The sequence below is a fragment of the Nilaparvata lugens genome, chromosome 13 (assembly GCF_014356525.2).
Source record: "Nilaparvata lugens isolate BPH chromosome 13, ASM1435652v1, whole genome shotgun sequence".
Classification (NCBI taxonomy): domain Eukaryota; kingdom Metazoa; phylum Arthropoda; class Insecta; order Hemiptera; family Delphacidae; genus Nilaparvata; species Nilaparvata lugens.
In genome coordinates this window covers 119,201-134,124 of record NC_052516.1, presented here as the reverse complement: position 1 = coordinate 134,124, position 14,924 = coordinate 119,201, and the positions used below count along the sequence as shown (strand labels likewise).

Sequence of the window (14,924 nt, the reverse complement as noted above, 5' to 3'; positions counted from 1 at the left end):
CTTTCACATGCTTTCCATTCACCATGCTTCTTTTCATACCTTATGTTATTCATACCTAATTGCTCTACAGCATACACTTTATGAATGTAGTATCACAATTATCCTCCGTATCTTGCATTGTATTACCATTTATTCTCTTACATGTTCAATTTCTTGGTATATAGTAACTTTGTGAAGACTGATTTGGGCGTAATTCCTGTAGTCTTCCTTGACATTGTAAATGAATAAATAAATAAATAAGACAGGCGCGATATCATCTCATGAACTTATTAAGAATCTCTAACATAACATATTTCAAATCGTTCATGATCGGAGCTTGTTTGTGGCGCATATATATGTATGCACCTTAATACGAATGTATTCAACTTCAATTTGAATATTCAACAATCAATTCTAATTCCTTCTTCTGAGAATGTATGCTGCTCACAAAGGCCCGGTTGCACAAAAGCCGATTGAATTTTTATCATGATTAGTTTCGCAATAGTCACTCAGAGAAGCCTTTTCTAATGTAACAATTTTGGACATGATTATTTTTATCTTGTTTTTCTGTTATTTCGGTTCTAAATTCGATTGTATTATCAGCTTGTTTTTCTCAGTGAGACAAAGATGCACTTATGGGATCGAGCTGTACCCTTCGAATAATCTACTTTCTTGTTCTCTCCAGTTCTTTTTTGCTATTTTCTTTCTCCCTTTTTCTGTCCTTGTTGGTAGCTTTGAGTTTGCATTGCTCTTTCTCTCTAGTTTCTTTGTCTAATTTTGATAATTCCGTTTTGCTTACGTCACTGTCTTGTTTGCTACCCCGTCTTCAACGCTCGATGATCCATTCTGTCTCTGAATTTCGTGAGTGGAGGTTGTAAATTTAACTTTTTCCTTTGATTCCATTTTTATTTAGCTTATGCTAAATTTTTCTATTTATTACAATATGTAGTTGATCAGAGACAGATTTCATACATCACAAGTTGTGATATTATTATTATTTTCTTTATTTTTTTTATTTCCTTTTTAAATATGTAAATTTTCTTGTTTGTTATTAAAAAAAAAAAAAAAAAAGAAAAGTAATCATGTCCGAAAATTTAATTGAGTATTCATTCTAGCTGGCCTAAGTTATGGCAATTTATTTATATTTGTTGAAAACCTCATTCATCACATATGTATCCATAGTAATTTCTACAATTTCCGCTGTACAGGTAAAGCATTATTTATTTATATACTTTACTTATTGTTTTATAAGTCAAGTCTGATCAGATTATAATTAATCCCAGCTTTCCTTAAATTTGTTTTTCAGCTCTAATTCTCGTAATTCAAAATGTTGGAAATATTTCTATGCAAGTTTATATAATAGTAAAATTAAATTAATAAATAAATAAATATCAAATTATCTTTGTCACGCTGGTCAAATAAATAAATAAATAATTAAATAAAATTGTAAAGCCTTATTCAAGTTATAATTTTTCTTTTTTAAAAAAATCTCTTTTGGAAGCTTCACTTCGAGTATCTTGAATTATTTATCTTTAAACTATTATTGATGAATTTATTAAAGATCTTGTGTATTGTTGATTTTGTTAAGAAGAGCAAATCCTGTATTATTGATCTCTCCTTTAGTATTACTGTATTTATATATATTCTTTTCGTTTCTCTATTATTTAGCGGTCGTTGACTCGTTGACACGTAGACTCGTAGACTCGTTGACTCGTAGTATCACAGGATGTCTTAGTTATGGCCATGGAAGCTGAATCCTTGCTGACCAACTCATCACAAGGAAACCAATATTTCCAGAAAAGATCTAAATTCGCCGTAAAAAGGATACTTCAAGAACTTCTTGTGCAGTGAAAAATTAATAAGTGGAAAATTTGAATAAAGTGTACGGAGGCCTCCTCACTTCAATACACCAGGTATTTACGAAACAACCAATATTAATTTATGGAAAATTCACAGGCAACTACTTCGCAAAAATAAATGGGACAGGATAATAAATAAATTTGTAATTACTTGATTTAAATTTTGTTTATTTTTTGGAAATTCTATTTATTTGATCTATTATGTATATTAAATTGCAAACATGATTACAATCTTATTGTTGATTATTGAATATGCCTAACAATCATCAATGACAAGTAATGAATGGGGTAAATCTTGAATTGTTGAGCTGTCATATCATTCAATTATAAATGTTGCTACTTAGAAGGGGTTGGAAATTAAATAAATGGAATATTTTAGTTAATATATTGAACTATATATTCAATTTATTGATTTAAATATTCGGAGGATTATTTCCTTCCCCATCTCAAAGATTAATTTCAACTGCGGTAAACTGAGGTAACATTTCAACTGCGCCTTACTCTGCGAGGTTTGCTTGCAAACTCTTTCATTGATTTATCAATAATATTGAATGATGTGTGACGGTCTCGGCTGTTCTTATCCTTTCTTCTTTCATTGATGGTGGGGAGGATTCAGGTTAAAATTAAAATACAAAATCAAATATTATTCATCATAAATGATCTCGAATTATAAGTATTATATAATCATATTAATAATTTATTTAAGAAAATGATAATATGGGTTCACCGAATAAAGTAGCATCTATGGAATCTAAAATAATTAATTATTGGGATGTTAAAAAATCAGTTGAAGAGTGCTTCAATTTCAATTTGATTCCTATTAGAAAATTCAATCCTAATTTTGTTACTAAAGAGAATTTACTTTTCGAACTTGAAACATTGGGAGTACCTACAGATACAGTTATTGACAATGATGTAGACACTTTAAGGGGAAAGTATCGAGCATTAGTTAGCAATCCAGACCCAAAAATTGCACGAATTATTTACGATGATGAGTCTAGTAAAATTGCTATAAAAAAAATCCTTGATTTATTGACAGGGGAAGATGAATACTTGGAGAGAATTCTTTCTATGAGTATTCCTGATAAAAAGGTAAACATTCATAAAGCGTTATCCATTTTTCTACATATTCTCAATCGAATTGTTCAATTATTAACTTATGCTAAAGAAGCAAATGACCAAAATCTAATTAAAGGTATTGATGAGTCTATTGTATTAGCTCAGGCTACTTTTACTAAATTGATCGACTTGTGTGAATGCTTTAGTAGATCTAGTTCGCCTCATTTTGAAAAACAAAGCAGTCTTAGTACACCTGATTCAAAAATGAATAATCCCACACACGATTCGAATACTAAACTTCATACTAATACAGTAAATCGCTTTATTGCGCCAATTCCTAGTACAAGTAATATGGAACAAAATGTTACTCAGTATTCACAAACAAATGTTACCAATCCTGATATTCAAGTTACTGATTTTGAAAATATAAATAATAGTAATACTGTCTCTATGGTAGAACAGGTACATGCTACAATAAATGAAAACTTGGGTAGGACTGTATTCGGTAGTGATTTCAATACTAATAGGGTAAACCTTGCAGCCAACTTGTCTTCACCTTTATTTGGTAATTTGTATAATAAATTATCAAATCCTATCGAAGGTCTGATGAAGGAACTTCCGAATACTGACGGATTGAATGTTGATAGTTTGTTGAAATTCATTGAAATATGTTTGAAAATAAAAGAACGATCGAACTTATTAGATCAGCAACTTTTCCATATCATTCACTCTTCTGTTGTAGGGCCTCTCGCCGATCGATTGAATTTAGCTATGAGTACAAATAAGAGTTTTGATGAATTTCATAAGGATATTCTGCAACATTTTATTCCGTCTAGATTGATTTCAATCATTGAAAGAGACCACTATTATCGTTTACAAAGGGCTGGTGAACCCTTGTCTGCTTACATTGTGTCAATCAAAGACGCTAATAAACTACTAAGATTAGAAAAATCTGAGGAAGACGTAGTCAATAATATTTGCTCAGGGTTGAATCCAGAGGAAAGAAATAGACTAGTTTTCCAATCCAAACCAACTAGTTTTAATGACTTAACTTCCATCTCAGTAGTATCTCAAAATATTCAATATGGGGATTTAGAAAGAAATAAATACAATTTTAATACTAATAAAAATAATCAAAAATCTCCAATGAATGTTGAATTAGCTCAAAGACGTTGTTACAAATGCAACAAAGTAGGTCATCTAGCTCAGTCATGTAGATCCAACATGAATAATTCAAATTTCAGAGGTACAAGCAGTAATTCGAGAAATCATAATCAGAATCACCAAAGATCTAATAATAATTTCACTAGAGATCTATCTAAAATACGTTGCTTTAAATGTAATGAAAGTGGACATTATGCAAACTCTTGTGAAAATAAAAAAGCATGACTAGCTGGGAAACAGTATAAAAAGAAAATATACAGTAAAAGAAAATTTCAAAACACCAAATACAATCAAAAATTCAATAAAGAAAACGGAATTAATACCTTGAAATGTAGTGATACTTTTTCTAATGGTAAGAAGAAATCAATTCAATCAAAATATACTGACAAAAATCAGAAAATGAAAAATAAAATAAAAAGAAAAAAGCAAAAGAAATTTAATCAGTTAAAGACTAGAGCTTTGATTAATAAAATCACTCCTTTAATAGTATGTGAGTTAGGAAATAACTGTGTCAGTTCTATTGCATTGATTGATTCTGGTTCTGATTATAGTATCATTTCAAGGAAAGTTTTTACTGAAATATTACGGGATAATGGTAATCTGCTTATTCAAGAGGATATTCAGCATTGTGTTACTGCGAATAAAAGTAAATTACTGTTGAAAGAGTCAGTTCTATTAAAAATAAAAATTGAAAACTTCAGTTGGAAATTTCGTTTCTTTGTTCATGATGATTTGTCAATTCCTATTGTTTTAGGTTGTGATTTTATTCATTATTCCAAATTAGTTCCTGATTTATTCAATAATAGGTATTTCTTTGGATTTAAACCGCAATTCAAATTTTCTTTTGAAAAAAATCACAGGTTGGAATTACTAAAGAAAATGAATAGAATTGGTACTGATGTGGAATTGGACGATTTAAGCTCTTCGCAGAAAGTAGAATTAAACAAAGTATTAAATCAATTTGATGATGTTCTTACCCATAAACTAGGTAAATCGAACGTAATAGAATATGAAATTCGTCTGATAGACAATCAGCCCGTAAGGAAAGCTCCTTATCAGTTAAATCCGATAAGAATGGAAATCTTAAATAAAAAAATTCAAAAAATGTTAGATGATGGAATTATTGAGAAATCAACTTCTAATTATTCCAGCCCTTGTTTCTTAGTTCCTAAGAAAGATGGTGGCCATCGTGTGGTAGTAGATTATAGAGCATTAAATAAAAAAATTGCATTAGATGCTACACCTTTGCCAAACATTGAGAGTACATTCCATTGGTTTAACGGTGCTAAGTTCTTTACTGTTCTTGATCTTACTGAAAGCTATTATCAATTGAAATTATCTCCATCTTCTAAGCACTTGACTACTTTTGCAACTCCAACTCAAACTTACTGTTATACTCGTGTACCGTTTGGTTTATCAATAGGTGCTCAAGCCTTATCTACTGCTTTGAATATTTTATTTGAAGGGATAAAATTCAAATTTGTAATAAATTATTTGGATGATATTGTGATTTATTCTAAAGATTTTGAGTCACATCTTGAGCACATTAAGATAGTGTTGTCCAAACTTAAACAAGGTGGGTTTACTGTAAAAAAGGAGAAAGCTAAATTTGCAAAAAAACAAATCTCCTTTCTAGGTAATTTAGTAAGTGAACATGGTATTACTATTGATCCAGCTCGGACAAATTCAATTCGTAATTACCCTAGACCAAAAAATGTCAAGGCTATCTCCAGATTCATAGGAATGGTAGGATATTTTCACAAATTCATTGAAAATTACGCTGAAATCGCCTCACCCCTCAACGAACTAAGAAAGAAGGATAAAAAATTTATTTGGGAAGATGTTCACGAGAAAGCTTTTCAGAAATTGAAAAATGCAATTATGAACCCTCCTGTCTTAATAACAGCTGATTTTAATAAACAGTTTGTGTTGCAAACTGATGGGAGCTCCTTATCAATTTCTGCGGTCCTTTCTCAATATGTTGATGGCATCCTAAAGCCTATTAGTTTTGCTTCCAAAAAGCTCACTCAACAAGAATGCAAATATTCTACATATGAAATCGAATGCTATGCAGCAATTTTTGGCATGGAAAGATTTAAACTGTACTTACAACACACTAAATTCTTGTTGTTAACAGATAATAGTGCTTTAGCATGGATTTTAAAACAAGACAAGCAAATTGGTAGACTTAGTCGTTGGATACTTAGGCTTTTATCATTTCAGTTCACAACACAGCATGTAGCGGGAAAAGATAATTGCATAGCTGATGCTTTATCCAGAATGTACCATGATGACAGTGAATTGCCTGAAATTGATGTCAAAGATGAACATATAGAAGTAGAAAATAGTCTAAACTTAATAAACTCACTAAAAATTACCGATTTTCCACTAGTATTCACTGACATAAAACAACACCAAGAGAATGATCCTATTTTAGCGGATATAATAGAAAAGATTAATAATAATATTGATCAGTTTCCTTATAGTTTGTCTAAAGGAGTATTAGTGATAAAACTAAGAAACCAGGAAAAACAAAAAATAGTCATACCCAAACTTCTTGTTCCTTTAATCTTCAAATATTATCATGAAAGTATGATTGGTGCTCATTTAGGTATTGCTAAAACTATTTCAAAAATTCAAGAGAATTTCCACTGGGTTGATTTGAGGAAAGATATAATTTATTTAGTTAAATCTTGTACTCTTTGTGCAAAAAGTAAACCAGCTCAGGCTACCAATTACGGTTTTTTATCATCAAAAATACAGGAAAAACCTCTTGAGATGATACATATTGACTTAGTTGGTCCATTAGTACGCACATCACAGAATAACTGTTTTATTTTTAGTGCAATTGACGTTTTCAGTAAATTCTGTTGGTTAAAATGTTTGAGAAAAGCTAATTCTGAATCAGTAATTAGAGCATTGAAAGGTATTTTTGCGAATTTCTCTACTCCTAAACAAATTATTAGTGATAATGCATCAATTTTTAAATCAATCAAGTTTAAAAATTTCTGTTTTCAATTAGGAATTCGTCATAATACGACTTCACCTTTCTATCCTAAAGCAAACATAGTTGAAAGATTACATCGTAATTTGCGTAGCTCTCTCATTGCTTTTCATGCAAACTCACAGAATAAATGGGATGATACTGTAAATGATTGGTTAGCTTTAGCTTTTAATACTGCTGAACATGATAGCATTAAGTGCACCCCTTTTTCTCTGATGTTCCGTTATAAACCTAAAGAACCTCTTTTGAATATCTGGAATATTAATGAAATTTTACCTGATACTGCCGATGAGAACACTGTAGAAATTTGGCAAAAGGCTAAAGAGCAATTGATGAAAAGTCATAATTATAGAAAAACTCGCTATGATAGGAACCGTGTCCCTATTCCTTTTGCTATAGATGACCTTGTATGGGTCCGGACACATATTCTTAGTGATAAGGCCAACCAAATTTGTACAAAATTAAGCTTCCGGTATCGTGGCCCGCTAAAAATAAAAAGATGGTTATCTGATGTTACGGCTGAATTAGTTGACCCTATTACTAATCGCTTTGTTCAAAAGGCTCATGTCTCACAATTAAAGAAATATAATTCATAATTCCTTGTTTTGGATAACGTAGCCTGGTATTCATTCTTCCTTCTTATCTTTGAAGTAAAGGGTAACGGTTTCGTCTCTGTTGTTTCTTACTGAGAGAACGGCTCATTGATACTTTCTTCTTTGGGTTATTTGTAGGAAACTCACTATTATTCTGTAACGTTTCACTTCTGGTTAAATTGTGTTGCCTTTGGTTTAGGTGTTTCTGAAGAGTAAATAGTTGTTTTCTTTGGTGAAGCGCGCCACCTATTGAAATTTTAACTTTACTCACTTATTTAATTTCTTTATGGAATTGTGTAAAATATTGTACAAAAGAATCTATCTTAGCCTATAAATAGATAGAAATTTTATTGAGATCATATTATTAGATAGATTATTGAAATAGTTTATAGTTATAATTTTGCTTTAGTGTTAATGAATTTTGATGAATAGTGGTGAATAGCAGTGTTTCTATTTCATCAGATTGTTGTAAATAAAGTAAGGGAATAAAGTGAATCAAAAGAAGAGTTTTGATAAATGATAAAATACTTGAAAATGTATATTATTATCACCTTAATAGAGTAGATAATATTGGGTAATAGAGTAGAAAAATATTGGTTTCTGTATGTAAATAATGTCAAGTGATTTATCTTTCAAATTTTATCAAGAGTGTATGAATTTTGTTAGAATAAAAAAAAGGATCAAAGATATATATATATATAAAAAAAAGGGGTAGGCAAATGATCATTAGAGATGGAATATATTCTTTGGGACTGAGAACTGATTAATTTTCTTTTGAAATCTGAGTGTGGACGCATGTTCAGATATTTCTTTGTTTGAAAGACTTCAAGTTTTTGTTGGGAGTGGCCAATCCCTGCATTAATTTGTGGTCTAGTTTCTTCTGTTGTTAGATTCTAATTTTTTTTTATTATTTCAATGGTTACTCAGCTATTGAGTAGGTTCCACCTCTGATCTTCATTGAATTGTAATCAAGAGTTTTTATTTGATTTTTATTTGATGTTGAGTTTTGAATTAATAATTTTACAAATAGATGATTTATTTCTTGGAATAATTCAACTCTAAGAGTGAATATTTCTCAACTCAAATTCTTATGAAGCATTCTTCTCTGATAAATTCTATATATATGTTAATTCAACTTAAAAATTATCTTAGCTAGCTCAAATTTTTTTTTTAGAATGTAGCTTTCACACACTTGAGTGGAGGGAGTATGTAACAATTTTGGACATGATTATTTTTATCTTGTTTTTCTGTTATTTCGGTTCTAAATTCGATTGTATTATCAGCTTGTTTTTCTCAGTGAGACAAAGATGCACTTATGGGATCGAGCTGTACCCTTCGAATAATCTACTTTCTTGTTCTCTCCAGTTCTTTTTTGCTATTTTCTTTCTCCCTTTTTCTGTCCTTGTTGGTAGCTTTGAGTTTGCATTGCTCTTTCTCTCTAGTTTCTTTGTCTAATTTTGATAATTCCGTTTTGCTTACGTCACTGTCTTGTTTGCTACCCCGTCTTCAACGCTCGATGATCCATTCTGTCTCTGAATTTCGTGAGTGGAGGTTGTAAATTTAACTTTTTCCTTTGATTCCATTTTTATTTAGCTTATGCTAAATTTTTCTATTTATTACAATATGTAGTTGATCAGAGACAGATTTCATACATCACAAGTTGTGATATTATTATTATTTTCTTTATTTTTTTTTATTTCCTTTTTAAATATGTAAATTTTCTTGTTTGTTATTAAAAAAAAAAAAAAAGAAAAGTAATCATGTCCGAAAATTTAATTGAGTATTCATTCTAGCTGGCCTAAGTTATGGCAATTTATTTATATTTGTTGAAAACCTCATTCATCACATATGTATCCATAGTAATTTCTACAATTTCCGCTGTACAGGTAAAGCATTATTTATTTATATACTTTACTTATTGTTTTATAAGTCAAGTCTGATCAGATTATAATTAATCCCAGCTTTCCTTAAATTTGTTTTTCAGCTCTAATTCTCGTAATTCAAAATGTTGGAAATATTTCTATGCAAGTTTATATAATAGTAAAATTAAATTAATAAATAAATAAATATCAAATTATCTTTGTCACGCTGGTCAAATAAATAAATAAATAATTAAATAAAATTGTAAAGCCTTATTCAAGTTATAATTTTTCTTTTTAAAAAAATCTCTTTTGGAAGCTTCACTTCGAGTATCTTGAATTATTTATCTTTAAACTATTATTGATGAATTTATTAAAGATCTTGTGTATTGTTGATTTTGTTAAGAAGAGCAAATTCTGTATTATTGATCTCTCCTTTAGTATTACAGTATTTATATATATTCTTTTCGTTTCTCTATTATTTAGCGGTCGTAGACTCGTAGACTCGTAGACTCGTAGACTCGTAGACTCGTAGACTCGTAGACTCGTAGACTCGTAGACTCGTAGACTCGTAGACTCGTAGACTCGTAGACTCGTAGACTCGTAGACTCGTAGACTCGTAGACTCGTAGACTCGTAGACTCGTAGACTCGTAGACTCGTAGACTCGTAGACTCGTAGACTCGTAGACTCGTAGACTCGTAGACTCGTAGACTCGTAGACTCGTAGACTCGTAGACTCGTAGACTCGTAGACTCGTAGACTCGTAGACTCGTAGACTCGTAGACTCGTAGACTCGTAGACTCGTAGACTCGTAGACTCGTAGACTCGTAGACTCGTAGACTCGTAGACTCGTAGACTCGTAGACTCGTAGACTCGTAGACTCGTAGACTCGTAGACTCGTAGACTCGTAGACTCGTAGACTCGTAGACTCGTAGACTCGTAGACTCGTAGACTCGTAGACTCGTAGACTCGTAGACTCGTAGACTCGTAGACTCGTAGACTCGTAGACTCGTAGACTCGTAGACTCGTAGACTCGTAGACTCGTAGACTCGTAGACTCGTAGACTCGTAGACTCGTAGACTCGTAGACTCGTAGACTCGTAGACTCGTAGACTCGTAGACTCGTAGACTCGTAGACTCGTAGACTCGTAGACTCGTAGACTCGTAGACTCGTAGACTCGTAGACTCGTAGACTCGTAGACTCGTAGACTCGTAGACTCGTAGACTCGTAGACTCGTAGACTCGTAGACTCGTAGACTCGTAGACTCGTAGACTCGTAGACTCGTAGACTCGTAGACTCGTAGACTCGTAGACTCGTAGACTCGTAGACTCGTAGACTCGTAGACTCGTAGACTCGTAGACTCGTAGACTCGTAGACTCGTAGACTCGTAGACTCGTAGACTCGTAGACTCGTAGACTCGTAGACTCGTAGACTCGTAGACTCGTAGACTCGTAGACTCGTAGACTCGTAGACTCGTAGACTCGTAGACTCGTAGACTCGTAGACTCGTAGACTCGTAGACTCGTAGACTCGTAGACTCGTAGACTCGTAGACTCGTAGACTCGTAGACTCGTAGACTCGTAGACTCGTAGACTCGTAGACTCGTAGACTCGTAGACTCGTAGACTCGTAGACTCGTAGACTCGTAGACTCGTAGACTCGTAGACTCGTAGACTCGTAGACTCGTAGACTCGTAGACTCGTAGACTCGTAGACTCGTAGACTCGTAGACTCGTAGACTCGTAGACTCGTAGACTCGTAGACTCGTAGACTCGTAGACTCGTAGACTCGTAGACTCGTAGACTCGTAGACTCGTAGACTCGTAGACTCGTAGACTCGTAGACTCGTAGACTCGTAGACTCGTAGACTCGTAGACTCGTAGACTCGTAGACTCGTAGACTCGTAGACTCGTAGACTCGTAGACTCGTAGACTCGTAGACTCGTAGACTCGTAGACTCGTAGACTCGTAGACTCGTAGACTCGTAGACTCGTAGACTCGTAGACTCGTAGACTCGTAGACTCGTAGACTCGTAGACTCGTAGACTCGTAGACTCGTAGACTCGTAGACTCGTAGACTCGTAGACTCGTAGACTCGTAGACTCGTAGACTCGTAGACTCGTAGACTCGTAGACTCGTAGACTCGTAGACTCGTAGACTCGTAGACTCGTAGACTCGTAGACTCGTAGACTCGTAGACTCGTAGACTCGTAGACTCGTAGACTCGTAGACTCGTAGACTCGTAGACTCGTAGACTCGTAGACTCGTAGACTCGTAGACTCGTAGACTCGTAGACTCGTAGACTCGTAGACTCGTAGACTCGTAGACTCGTAGACTCGTAGACTCGTAGACTCGTAGACTCGTAGACTCGTAGACTCGTAGACTCGTAGACTCGTAGACTCGTAGACTCGTAGACTCGTAGACTCGTAGACTCGTAGACTCGTAGACTCGTAGACTCGTAGACTCGTAGACTCGTAGACTCGTAGACTCGTAGACTCGTAGACTCGTAGACTCGTAGACTCGTAGACTCGTAGACTCGTAGACTCGTAGACTCGTAGACTCGTAGACTCGTAGACTCGTAGACTCGTAGACTCGTAGACTCGTAGACTCGTAGACTCGTAGACTCGTAGACTCGTAGACTCGTAGACTCGTAGACTCGTAGACTCGTAGACTCGTAGACTCGTAGACTCGTAGACTCGTAGACTCGTAGACTCGTAGACTCGTAGACTCGTAGACTCGTAGACTCGTAGTATCACAGGATGTCTTAGTTATGGCCATGGAAGCTGAATCCTTGCTGACCAACTCATCACAAGGAAACCAATATTTCCAGAAAAGATCTAAATTCGCCGTAAAAAGGATACTTCAAGAACTTCTTGTGCAGTGAAAAATTAATAAGTGAAAAATTTGAATAAAGTGTACGGAGGCCTCCTCACTTCAATACACCAGGTATTTACGAAACAACCAATATTAATTTATGGAAAATTCACAGGCAACTACTTCGCAAAAAAAATAAAACCTTCACAAAAGCATACTCGCTGATATGGCCGCATTCATTGCGGGTTAGAACGAGCTGCTTCATAATTTGTTCAAACCGAGATGGTGCATATGGGCCTCATGCCCTTTGCACACTGGGCCACCATGGAAGCCCTTCCATCATGGGAGCGCCACCATCAAACTTTGGTAGCATTGCACACTACATCCACCACCACGCAGCCACCACTTGACTAATCACTCCAGTTCACTAGTTAAGTAGTTAGTCATGATCAGTAATGGACGTGGAAGAAGCATAATATGTTGACATATGTTGTGCTGCATGCACGAAATCATCGTCGCAGAAGTCGCAAATTTTGTATTCATCCATTATCACGTGACAGGAGTGCAAAGGGAACATTTTTCACCCATTATCGAGACTTAAGAAACAATCACGATAAGTTATATATGTACGGTGCACAGGAAGATTGTTTCCAGCTTTAATGAGCTTCTCGTGTGTTTGAGAGATAAAATTACAGGGAAGAGTACAAGACTCAGAGATTCTGTACCTCCACAGTAGAAGTTACTCATAACGATGAGGTTAGTAAAACAAATGACCAAAATACCTACTTTCATTACTTAGCAAATTAATTTTCTGTGAGGGTATCTTTTTCAATGAGAAGATTCACCAGCTCCCTCCAACAATTTTTCTTCACATCCCAGTCTGCATATATTTTCAAGACATGTCCCATATAGCTGGTCTGCTTTCAACTTCAAGAATGAACCTTTCTCTATCAAATTGTTCACCATTTATTACGACGACTTGAACCGACAACTATACTGAACTTGATTTGAATTGAAACTGAACTGGAGATTATTCTCTGGTGGCTGGTAGCTGGTGGCTCTAGTGTGCAATGACAGATAATACTCAATGATATGACGTGGTGGCGCGACAGTCTGGTGGCTAACAAAATCGGCGGCTCGAGACACCACATTCCTGGAAGCTCGGCTGGTGGCTGGTGGCCGGAGGCTGGTGGCTTTAGTGTGCAGTGACAGATAAGAGACTATGCTACCAAGTGGTGGCGCTTCTGTGGAAGCGCTTCCATGGTGGCTTAGTGTGCAAAGGGCCTCAGACTCAGAATTCTTACAGGTCTGAACTAGACATTCTTGATTTAGGGGCTATGAATGTATGACCCCTGGGGGTATTCAATGTTAAATATAAAGAGGAATCAAGTTCAAAATTTTAATGTCATATGTAAAAGGATTATGGTCCATATCTATATGACCATGCATGATCCATGAAGTATTTTTATACAGTAACTCTTTCATTATACATACACGATTGATCATTACAAAATAAAATACACCTAACAGAATATAAGACAAAGTGCAGTATAAGATGACAAATATTTCAATTTTAATCAATTTTTTCCAGATTTTTCCCATCTTTTCAAGTTTTGATTGTAATGTGAGCAGAAACGATAGTTGAAATCCAAAAATTTTGAATTTAAATTCAATTAAAAAAGAATGTTTTTGTGCAGTGGAAATAAAACTATCTTTTATTGCAAGATCTTGTATTTTTTTCATTCCTAGTAATGTCACTTCGATTTCCACTAAATGTTACCTTGGAATAAAATCAAATGTGAATGTTCTTTACCTGGCAGAGTTCATATTTCTCTTAGTTGGCGCAATCATGATTTATAATGCATATAGATTCTTTGTCTACCGAGGATGGCTATAGGCCTGTTTTCAATTCTTGAAGATTACATTACGTCACGATTTCAGTTTGTCAAGTTTCCAATTCTTCATACTTCCAGTTTGTCATACTTTGATAACTTAGCTTTATAGCTAGATCATAGATATAGTGTATTCCTATCTTCTCATCCTTCTTCTATCTAAAAATCCTCTTTTCCCATATCTACACTGACTGCGGAGTTGGTGAAAAGAATGGAAACAAATGAATATTTCGATCAATAATCGTCTCAATTCACATTATCCAATAATATTTACATGAATTACTCCCCTTGTTATGAATGCTCTAAATTATTCCACATTATGCTTTCTGAAATATTTCAATTTCATGTCATTCTCTTTAGATACTCTTCATGGTTTCAAGTGTATTGCATGTACGTGGATTTCAAATCTGCATTTGACGTTATAGATAGAAGGGCTCTCTGGTATAAGTTGCATGAAATGGGAGTACCTTCGAAACTGATCAAGATGACACAAGAATTATATAAATGTACGCGATCTGCAGTGTGCACATCGAATGGGCTTACTGGCGAGTTTGAGACATTTTGTGGCTTGAGACGGGTTGTTTATTGTCACCCATGCTCTTCTCGTTATTTATTAATGATTTGTTGGAATATTTTGGTGAAGGGCTATGGATTCGTGACAGAAACATTAGAGGATTGCTATATGCAGATGATCTGGTGATGTTGGCA

General features: G+C 34.3%; 1 long non-coding RNA gene across 1 annotated transcript in view; it reads left to right on the top strand.

Moving 5' to 3' along the window:
• Positions 1-14,048, top strand: part of LOC120353957 — a 28,057-nt gene extending 14,009 nt beyond the window's left edge. The window contains exon 3 of the long non-coding RNA XR_005572695.1: positions 13,916-14,048. This is a non-coding gene — a long non-coding RNA (uncharacterized LOC120353957). The remainder of the gene's footprint in view (positions 1-13,915) is intronic.
• Positions 14,049-14,924: the final 876 nt, after the last annotated feature.